Source organism: Gossypium hirsutum, chromosome D10, assembly GCF_007990345.1.
Source record: "Gossypium hirsutum isolate 1008001.06 chromosome D10, Gossypium_hirsutum_v2.1, whole genome shotgun sequence".
In the NCBI taxonomy this organism is placed as follows: domain Eukaryota; kingdom Viridiplantae; phylum Streptophyta; class Magnoliopsida; order Malvales; family Malvaceae; genus Gossypium; species Gossypium hirsutum.
The window spans coordinates 19,629,869-19,642,355 of record NC_053446.1 but is presented as its reverse complement, the minus strand read 5'-3'; positions in this window follow the sequence as shown (position 1 = coordinate 19,642,355).

The window sequence follows — 12,487 nt, the reverse complement described above, 5'->3', positions numbered from 1 at the left end:
AATTGTTTGACTCGCACTGAGCTTTTCATAAGCTCACCCCCCAATAATGTTTAACTTTTTAGGTAAAACTCAAAATTAGGATCGGACTCAAATTCGGAGAATCACCTTGGACCTCAGATTATTTTTAATAAGTATTAATTAGTCTTTATTGGTTTTGGTTTGTAATTTTTAAGTATTTCTGGTCTGTGGCTTGGTAACTTTTCATTTAGAGATTTTTGCAGGCATGGATTACTCAAGCATAATAATCGGGAAATGCATGATATCTGACTTAAGTAAAATTTGACATTGTTCCCTAATTTCTGCTGCATTGCAAATGAACCGTTTTTTAAAAACAAATCAATAAGGCAACTAAGTTTCCAAAATGACTTGAAAAATGGTTTTTTTTTCGCTGCATTAGTTTAACATCGAGTTTTTTTTAAAGAGCGACAAGTAAACAGTTTTTTCTAAAAAAACACTATCGACACTAAAATTAATCCTAAATATACACGACCTAATGAATGAATGGTTTTACGCTAACACAAAGTACAACTACGATTTTCTATAAAATGAGTTTATTTAAGTTCTTCAAAAGTAACGTAAATTAGCTTAGCCATTTCGGTAGCAAATGTAGCCTTCTCAATCTAGCCATAACGTCTAGGTCGGGTTTGGTAGGTTACATCCTAAGATGCATCTGTATAAACTATGCACTCAACCTTAAGATCGAGTTGTGCTAATACCGGAGCTTTAGTCAAAACTGTCATCAATTTCTCAAAGCTTTGATTGACATTAATCACTCTATACAATATTTTCTTTCTTTTTCAACAACCTAGTGAGAGGTGATGCTAACACCAAGAAACCCTTCATAAACCTCCTATAGTACCCAACTAACCCCAGAAAGTTGCGGACTTTAGAAACATTTTTGGGCAAGTTCCACTCAAGAATTGCTTTAACCTTAACAAGATCCACCATAATACCTTCAATTATGATTACATGCCCCAAAAAATGCACTTCTTTCAGCCAAAACTCACATTTACTAAACTTTGTATACAACTAATTATCACGCAGGGTTCTCAATACAATTCTCAAATGCTCTTCATGATCAATCTCATTCTTAGGATAAACTAATATATCATCAATAAAAACCTCTACAAAATGATCTAAATAAGCCTAAAACACCATGTTCATTAAATCCATGAATACAGCTGGTACATTTGTCAACCCAAAAGGCATTACCAAAAATTCATAGTGGCCACACCTTGACCGAAAGGTTGTCTTCGACACATCATCACCTTTAATATTTATTTGACAATATCTTGACCTTAGATCTATCATTGAGAAAATTGTATCCCCATTTAATTAATCAACTAAATATTCAATCCTTGGCAGATGGTACTTATTATTTATTGAAACCTTGTTCAGTTGGCGGTAGTCTATACATAGTCGCGTAGATCCATCCTTTTTCTTAACAAACAAAATTGACGCACCCCATGGTGACACACTATGCCTAATAAAACCCTTACTCAATAGATCTCGCAACTGTTCTTTTAATTATTTAAGCTCCAACAACGCCATTTTATAGGGGGTACACGATATAGGAGCAGCCCTAGGTTCCAACTAAATTAAAACTCTACCTCTCTCAGGAGGCATTCCATGAAGTTCCTTCGGAAGCACATCTAAAAACTCTCTCACCACTGAAACTTGACTAATCTCGCTCCTACACTCGGGCGTATCTATCATGTATGCCAAATAAGCATTTGCACCCTTGACAATCATTTTCCTGGTGGACATTGCAAAAATAATTTTGTTCACCAATTCTAACTATTTACGTGACATCAATATCTATTTACCCTTAGTACTCACTAGACACACACTTCTAGTTCAACAGTCAACCATAGTGTTATGTCTAGTTAGCCAATCTTCTAACATCTTCATTTTAACTCGGAGTTATGTACAGTGATGGATCTGGTTAAGAATTAGAGAAAAATTCTTGAAATATAACAAATAGGAATTTTGAGTATTTAATTAGAAAGTATTTAGACCGGTAGGAGAATAGAAAATGCTGCTCAGATAGGAAAATTTTAAATAGAAGTATTGAATTAATTGAAAGAATAGAGAATTTGTTGAGGCCAAAGTAGGAAAAATGAAAAGTTAGGAGATACATAGTAGTAGTGAAAAAGAAAGAATGATTACGAAGAAATTTAACCAAGGTGAAGTATGAGTCATCATAGGAAATATAAAAGATGAAGAAAGGTAAGATGGTAATTAGCCAAGTAGACATTTTTAGCCATAATGATTAGGGCTAAAGTGAAAAGATGGATGGTTTAAGGACTTATTAGCAATTTGACCTTTTTAATAAAAAAATATGAGATATTTTTACTGGAATTGTGTAGAAAAGTGGAGAGAAAGATGAAAGTTATCTTTTTCATCCACCAAACTGTCACTCACCCCTCAAGTTTCCATCAAAATTTTCTTTTATTTCCCTTTATGTTTATCCCCTATTGTTGAACAAACTAAGCTAAAAACCTTTATTTTTATTTGAAATTTATTTAGTAAAAACTATAAAGAAGGCTAGTAAGCATCTTAATCTAATGAGAAAACTTTCATAAATGTGCTAAAAGAGAGAATAATAAGAGTTAGGGTTTTGGGTTTTCAAGGAGTTAAGGTAAGAGATGATGAAATTATCATGCCATACATGTTTATTTTCATTAACTAACATAGAAAAGTTATATAATTTTAGCTTTAACTTATAAATGATATATATTTTATATGAAATTGAAGAGAAAGGAAAGAAGAGAAAGGATCAAGTTGAAGAAAATGGGAAAGAGAAGGCGAGTGTGTGAGAAGAAAATAAAATACATCATCTTAATCATTTTGTTGTAAGTACTAGAAGATTTTTATTTATTTTATTTAAATGATTATATTGTAATATGAAATTACATAAGGTAGAAATGTAAATTATATATTTATAAATAGGTATTAAATAAAGGGTTACATTATGAAATTATGAGATTTGTAAAGAGAATTATAGGTGAAGAATATGAAATGGTATATTTGTTTGAACATTAAGTAAAGATGTTGTGAAAGAAATATATGTGTGAAAAAGGTGTGATATTTGTGATTTGTGAAATGAGGACTAAATTGTAGATGATGGAGAAATACGAAATCTTTTCTGAAAGACTTATGTAAAGTATATAAAATATGAAATTCAGCTTTTATGCCTAAGTAGACAAAATTAGAAATATTAGGATATTAATGGCATGTCATTAAGGATCCTTAGCACGCTCCCTGATTTCTAAGCACTTCAGTGCTCTTTATATTAGCACTTCAGTGCTTTCCGTTTACTTGTGCATATAGTTGCACATTTGTACTTGATCTGTATATCCTAAATTTTTCTAAATAGTCTACTGTGGGTGAAATGTGTAGAATGCAAGTACAACACTGATTTAGCACTACTTACGCAAAGAGGTCGTCAACTATCACCCATTCTACAATTGATGTGCGAATTCCAAGATTTTTGAATACTCTTCAATAATGCGCAAAATCGAATACTTAGAACCTTTCTAAATCAAAAATAATATTATGAAAGTGTAACGAGAACAATAGTCCTTCATACTTAAGATTAAACAGAGAGTAAAAGACTCGACAATAAAATCCTGAAAAATCGATGAAAGAGGGGGATTAGGCACTATAAACGAAAAATAGAATAGTTTAGAGATAAAAATAGTACGAAAGATGATCTTTAATATTAAAAATCAAATTCAAGAGTTTATGAGAGGATTTTAGAAAAGAGGAGAAGAAACAAAGAAAAATGAGAAAATTTTGCGGTGGCCGACCGCAGCAACACGACAGCGGTGCAATAATGGTACAGCAACAATGACAGTGGAGATTAGGTGGTGGTACAATTTCTGTGAGTGGTGGAGGAGGGGAAGAGATTAGAGGAGAATTGGCTTCAAAAGTGGTGAAAATGAAGAAAACAGTCAAAAACTAGTGGAGAAAGGGTGGTGGATGGCAAGAAAGGGGTGGAGAGGAAAAATAGGAGTATCAAAATGAAAAATAGGGTTATGGGAGTGCTAAGGCCGACCGTGAGTAGTCAAAGGCTTACTTTGGGTAAGTTTGAAGACAAAGGGAGTGAAAAGTGGAACTTGAGGAAAAAAGTGAGTGAAATGGAGGTTTTGGAAGGAAAGTTTGACTCAAACAAAATGAAGGAGAATCTCCCCCTTTGTGGAAGGACTTGGATGACAATGGGGAGTATTGACCTTCTAAAATAGTCAAAAATTACGACTAGGATGAGAAAAACAAATAAAATAGAGAGTAGAGGTATTCAAACAAGGGACCTCTGGGATTTAATTAACACCCTTAACAACTTGACTACTAATTACCTAGTGATACAAACTTGCGAAATTTAATAAATAAAATTTAGGGCGTGACACCAAGGCTAGAATGATAGCTATTGTTGTATGCAAACTCTGTCAAAGAAAGATATTTATCCCACCCTAAACTAAAATCAAGAACACAACTCTGCAATATATCTTCCAAAACTTGTATCACCCGCTCTGACTGACCCACAGTTTGAATATGGAACGCTATGCTCAAACAAAGCTTAGTTCCAAGAGATTCTTGTAATTGTTTCCAGAATTTGGATGTGAATCTTAGATCTCTATCTGACACGATAGAGGAAGGAATCTCCTAAATGTGTACGATCTTAGTAGAGGTGAAGGATTGAATTATGAAATCTCTCGTGTGCTTAGACGGAAGATTCGAGAAAGATCTTGCCATACTGCATTTTTCGATGTCTCTGCTCTAACACTTGGCTTATTTCTTTTCATTTTGCATTACTTCCATCTTCTGAGCGTGCTCTGATACTACAACATAACCTTTCCAACTCTACCACACCCATAGGCATTCAAATGTCTTTATTCAGACCCCACTCGAATTGTGTGCACATCTCGGCCTCAATACATACAAGTTCTCGGGCATACTTGCTTAGATGAACAAATTCACTCTTGTATTCAACCACTATCATATCCCTCTGTCTTAATTCCATAAAATCTCATTTTTTATTTTCTAGATATAATTGACTAATATATTTCGTTTTGAACTTAGTTTGAAAGAAGTCCCAATTCACTTGGTCTTTCAGAGTTGCCGATGTCAGGGTTACCCACCACTGATAAGCTTCTTCTTTTAAAAAGGCACATCATATCTTAAACTGTCTTCAGGAGTGCACAATAATTTTTCAAGAATCCTTTGAGTATTTTCTAGCCAATATTTAGCTCTTTTTGGATCATCATTTTTCTTACTTCGAAACTCTTTTGCCCTGCATTTATGAATTTTGTCAATCGGGGGTCAATTAAAATTTACCGCATTAGGGTTTTGAGGATGAAAAGGTTCCACAGGAGGACCAATCAGGGCTGGAGGTTGTATTTGGGGTTGTCCAGCTAAGGGGTAGCTCCCATAAACTAGGTGAACATTTGGTTCATCATTTAGAAAAAGGCATCTCTCGCCTCACTTCTAGACCCTTGCAAAATAGGCACACTGTGAATAGCTCCTTGATTAAGAGCGGGAACATTACTATCAACTTCATTAGGTACGACACTATTTGATTCAACCGACATGGTTTATGTATATGAAAAATGGGGTCAATTCGGCTCAGAAGACATCACACTATTACAAGCTATTGTGGCATGTATACCTAGACTCACACGTGTTATGTTATAGTCCAATAATCAATTGAACCATAGCTTTAGTACCACTAAATGTAACACCCCTTGCCCACTTGATTATCGAGTCTGAACTACAGGATAAAACATCTATTTCTAGAGCAACTACCATCAAAATAAAGTAAATATATAATTCAAACATACAAACATAATATGACACGAACTTTGTCGAGTTTTAATAGAGCTTACAAAAGCTCTTTTTCTAACCCGAGCATGAATTAGGACCAAATTATAAAGTTTCAAAAGTTCAAGGCCGATGTCATGACATCACCTCCCCCACATATTGACGTTGCCAAACAATTTGTCACGTCGTAACCTCAGGCCACTCAGCATCGCGATATGACTCACTATCGATCGATGTTGCGACGAGAAAGGTTGCTCGTTTGGACATAAACTCTGTTTTTGGAAAAATTTAGGTCATTTAGTATCTATTTCATGCCTATCTTTCAAACTTCAAGTTTTTTTCATAATTGCACAACTATACTTATACCAAATCATCCCAAACACATACCAAAGCATTACATTTAATCATTTCAAATCATCTAATCCAACACACCTCAATTTGACATCAAAAGATATCAATTCAATTTATTCAAATTCAACTTATTCAATCATGCCATTTTAGGTGCCATTTACACAACCCATACCGTTAACTAAAAGCATCACAAATCAACAAACATTATCAATATACAAAGTCATGTATAAAATGGTTTTCAAGCTATGTCATTATTCAAGATTAATGTAACACCCCATACCCGGTCCGGTCACTGGACCCAAGCCATAGAATGTCACTACAGTAAACAGAGGTCATCATATACCATTCTGGCTTAATAATCAACTTATCAATTCATATTCTACACAAATCATGATTAACAAACTAATTCGGGTCGTAATTGAGCTTTTGAAAGCTCTAAAACAAGTTCAGGATTAAATAAGGACCTAAATTAAAATTTTGCAACAAAATGGGGCAAACATGAAAACAGGGGTCACATGGTCGTGTGGTCAGGTTGTGTGAAAGGTTGTGCTCGTGTGTGCATATGTCACCCGGCCATCTGTCTAGGCTGTGTAACTAATTGTATCCGTGTGATCCAAATATTACCATACTTGCAGTATCCACATGGGTGTGTGGCCAGCCAGTTTGCTGGGCCGTATAGGACAATTATGTGTCATTTCAAAAGTTATCTTGAACCAAACAACCCTATTTTCCAAACAGTACCTAAATGGCCAAATAACTTCACAAGAATAAACTAATATTCATGGTAGCTCATGTAACAAACCATTCATTTGACTATTCATCCATGTCATATAATTTTTTATTCATTTCTAAGCATAACAATTCAAATAATCAACATCTATACAACAATTCACCTAATTTATTATATGCATTCTAACTCAACTCAAAACATACCATATTTACAATTCCTAGTCTTTTAACCAATATGCCAATTGGGCACCATTACAACCAAGCTATTATATTATCATACATACCACCCTGTCAAAATACATGTTACCTAAGGTATCATTCGCATTTCATCATGGTCAATATTGCATAGTTTCATCAAGTCACAAACCAACTTGACTAGTTAGGTCTCCAATATACAACTATCTTTTGGCACATATGCCAAACATACCATTCCCATGCATTTCATGATTACAGATCAAGACTACCTTTACTACATACATATTCACCATTTACCATATAACATGCCATGGAAATCTTAAAATTCAATCTTACATATCAACACTATGAACACTTTACCACATAAACTTTAAGCTCAAGATATAATCTCAAAATAGCCTATATACACGCCACATAACCGAAGAAAAAACGATTTCAAAATCTACCGAAATAGAAGCATGATAGTGTGAGCCTTGAAATTGATCCGACAACCTTGTTCCATAAAATGTCAACTACAAAAAACAGGAAATAAAATAGAGTAAGCTTTATGAAAGCTTAGTAAGTTTATAGAATAACATGTATAATAACTTACCTTGACAACAAGAAATACAATTATATAATTAAGTTTTTACATGGCATTATCAATCCTGATAATTCACTTCACAAGAAACAAGTGAGTCTTTCGTAAAACCATATAACATGTTAATCAATATAACATTTCAATCAATTCAGCCCAAGTACTCAACACTCATTCATGTTAGTAAATCACTCACCTCTTTTATTTAATCATATCCGCCCGATGAGCAATAATAAAATAGTTTGGTTACACAGATCACAATATCAAGAAACACTGAGGGCATCGAAGTGCTTGTTAGGGAACCGGAGTGCATAACAGGGCACAGATATGCAGTTAGGGCATTGTAAAGGAAAGAGGAGCATCAATATGCTATCAAGAGCACTGTAGTGCTAATAGGAGCACGAATGTGCCGTCAAAAGCACCGTAGTGCTAAAAAAAGTATAAAAGTACCATTATGAGCACTTATTCAGGATTCAGGACATTCATGTTATCACAACACTTTCAATAACTAAAACATGTATCAGATTCATCTCAATATCATGCAATACTCTACACGGGCCTAATTCTCACATACACATCTAATTACCTTTCAATTGAGTCCAAAGTGAAATATATGGACTATTGTCTGAACTTACCTAACACAATCATTATAACACAATTAATCAACATTTATAATGATTACAAGTTGTATGAACTTACCTAACACAATCAGCTAATGAACTGAAATGTAGGGAGTATTGTGCAATTTTTCATTTTTCTTGATTATCAACAACTTGATATACAAGACCAATTATCAAGCACATAACAGTGGCTACTCTCCCTTTCCTTTTTTTTGGTTTGACGATGAGAAGAAGAAAAAATTATGAACACAAACATTATTTTATGTTTTAACATATTTTACTTTAACAATTTTATTAAAAAAATCACTAACCATCCACTAATTTCTATGATGGTCAAATTACCATTTAAATCCTTAAAAAATATTAATCATGCATTTTAGCAAATAAAAATCAATACCAATTAAATTTTACTATTTTTACGATTTAGTCTTGTTTCCTCAATTAACTATCAAATCAATAAAATTTCTAAACCAAACTTCAATTCACCTATATAATAGCTACGTAAATATTCAATAGAATTGTTTACGAGCTCGATTTAGAGAAATAATATCCTAATACCTCATTTTCAAAACCATACTATAATTTATCATTCTATTAGCAAAACTTATCGGATTGGGATTTATTATAATATTATATTTAACTCATAAATATTATATAATATTTACAGACTCACAGGTTGGAATTATGGTCTCAAAACCACTGTTTTTAACAACACTGAAAAACGGGTTGTTATAATTAACCAAAACAAAACACCTATGTATGTGCCACAAAACCTAACTTTAAAATTATTAAAAGACTATCGTATTAGTGATAGGATAATGTGAGCTTCTCGAAGATCGGATCAACACATTCTGCAAGTTGGCAATCTACATGAAAAGGGAAAACAACGGGGTAAGCATTTTGAGTGCTTAGTAAGTTCTTAGGCATTAAGCAACAAATTACCTCAAATGACAAATTAATACAATAAGTTATTCAAGTTGACAAGTTTGCCTAAACATGACAACCACATATAAACAAGGTGAGTTCAACGTATTAACATATCATATAATAATTCAAACATATAGCATTTCAATCCATTTATAATCAACATTTCAATACTATTCTATAACCAATCCATGATTTAGCCATTTTAAAATCAAGCTCATATAAATTCATTCCCATCTTTAATTTTTCTTTAATCATTCAGCCCGATGAACTTTGGTAAACAGGTTTAGATACACAGGTAACTACACCACACCAGATTGCTTGTCTGAGTAGTAACTACACCACACCAGCGTATTGACGTGCAAAGCCCGTAGGCTATCATACCTATATTCATATATTGATACGTCCCTCCACCACACCAGGGTCTCCGTAGAGATATACAGTGCTCGATGATCCACAACAAATGTTGGATCTCAATATAGTTTGTACTGAACTTCGTGCAATTACATATATCCATAAAATCACATATGTTGGATTCTATTGACATGTCAATTATATCCTATCATTATTAAGTTCATTTGGGCATCTTTAACACATATAATCATTTCTTTACAATTTAGTCCACATCTTACCTTTTGTACCAAATCGCAAATAGTTTAAATTACAATAAAAAAATACACATATTCATAATTCAAATACAAAAAAAAATTAAATACAACCATACTATATGAACTTACCCGACAAAATCAGCAATTAAGTTGTATCCTTAAGGACAATTCCACCATTTTGCATGTTCCGTGATTATCATTGGTTCGATTCAATTCTCTATCTATAAAATAATTCAGTTCAATTTATTAATACCAATCATTTTATAGCATCCTATTTTATGCAAGGATCAGTTCAATTTCACTTTTTGAATTCTCATAAAGTTTTGTATTTTATTCAATTTAGACCCTAAAACTAAAATTGTCATATCTTTCAAATTTGAGCTTCGATTTCAAAATTGATCTTAATTACATTCTTCTATAACCCTCTATTTTTTATAATTATAGAAATTTGAGCTTAAATTTAAAAATTTACACACTTTAGTCCTTATGTTCAAAAACTAGTAATTAAACTTTACAAACTAGTCCTTTTTCACTTCTAAGCTTAAAATCTAACAATTTAGTACCAATTTCTTCAAGAATTCATTAATGGAAACTTTTAGAAACTTTAACAGTTTTGTAAATTGGTACATGGGCTAGCTAAATCAAGCTCTTACGACCTTAAACACATAAAAATTACAAGAAAAAGACTTGATTGAACTTACAATTTGTTGAACGAAAGTTTGAAGAATTAAAAAATGGCTTCTAGGTTTTCTTGGTTGTGGTTTCATGGAAGAAAGAAATAAATAAAAACATGACAAGCAACATTTTCTTTATATATACATGTTTTAGCCTTAATTAAGCATAATTAAAGCTTAATTACTTAAGCTTCAATCATGATTAACCAAATTTAGTGGAATTCCTTCTCATCCACCACCGTTTGACCATTTAAAAATGGTCATGAAGCTCAATTATTCATTTGGTTAATTAATTATGAGTTTGACAAAATTAAGGGACCAAAGTTTAATTAACTTTTATACTAACCATGTAAATATTAATATTTCAAACATCAAAAACGGGGTTCCGAAATCGTTGTTTCTGATACCACTGAAAAACAGGTTGCTACACAAACCATGCTCATTTTTTGTATTTTATTAAAATGGTTAAATTTCAATTTTGGTCCTTCTAATATGTCTACGTTTGAGATTTAATGTTTATACTTAATTGTTAAAATAAATTGGTTCTTATATTTTTATGTTGTTATTAATTAGTCCAAATAGTTAATATCATTAAATTTTAGGTTAAAACATTACATGGTTATATATAATTTGAATACCCTAAAAATCTTTAAAACTGATATGTGGTTTTTGATTTCTTTAGGTTTGTATTGGTCTTACTCTTTTCTTTTCTTTTTTGTAGTTTTAGAAAATTGATTAAATTTCAATTTTGGCCCCTCTATTATGCCTAAATTTGATATTTAACTACTAGACTTTAATTTCTAATGCACTCTACTTTTATAATAAAATATCAGTGAATTGAATAGAGAAATTTTAACTGTGGTGATAATTGAACCTAGATTTTTAAATTTAAAAAGTAGAGGGTTTAAATTTCTAAAACTAAAAGAAGGATGAAAGTATAATTTAACCTTGTCATTTGTACTCCATAATTTGATACAAAAAAATCAACCTAATACAAAGTAAGGAAATCAAACTAGTTTAAGTAGTTAAATGAATGAGTGATTAGAATGTAACACCCTATCCCAACCCAAACACTGGGTTCGGGTACTGGATGTTACATAACACAATTAAATTAACGATATTTGCATTTCTGGCTTAACTACATACTTAAACAACTTAAATTCTTTTGGAAAATTACCTGTTATTAAAACTCGTACAAAGCTGGTGATAAATTCTTAGTAACTTAATTCCAATAAATATTTACAAATTTTTGGATTAAAACTCAATAATGGATATAATCAACTTCACCCCCAAGGTAAGGCTTCTACAGGTTCCCCTCTATATGCATGATCAGCTACCATGCATCAGTTAGCTTTGACAGAGTTTGGTTTGATCCCTCTTGATGCCTAACTTTTTATCTAACTTGCATTCAAACAACAATTTTATAAGTTTCGGAGAACTTAGTGAGATATGTACATAACTTTATGTAAACTGCATTATTTTTGGGAAATTAAGGTGTCTGGCTCAAAAGTAAAACTCCCTGATTTTCGTAAGAGAGTTTGTAAACTCAATTGGCATGACTAATGCCCTAGTCACTCTGAATCATTCATTGGTGGACATGACTCTTGATCTGGCCATAACCATGGTTTCTCATTTGGGTCTCACCCCACTTATCGTTGATCCACATCCATAATACTTGTTTTGATTACTCCTAACTGGCGGCACTTAGTGTTTACTCAAATAATTGCCAACAATGCAGGTCCTTACTAGAATACAATATTTTCCTAATATGCTCTTTCCCTTGGAGAACTATTGCCCACAATGCAACCCATATAGCAACCACTCTTTGAAATTTATTCCTTAAATAGGCTACATCAGACTTGCAGTTCCTACCTTTGGTAGATAAATAAGATGTTTATCATGTTTCATAGCTCGACCGGACCTCTATTTTCCATTGTTCTCTGGCAGACTTTATGGGCCATCCAGCCTTAAGCAGGCATTTCCTCTCAT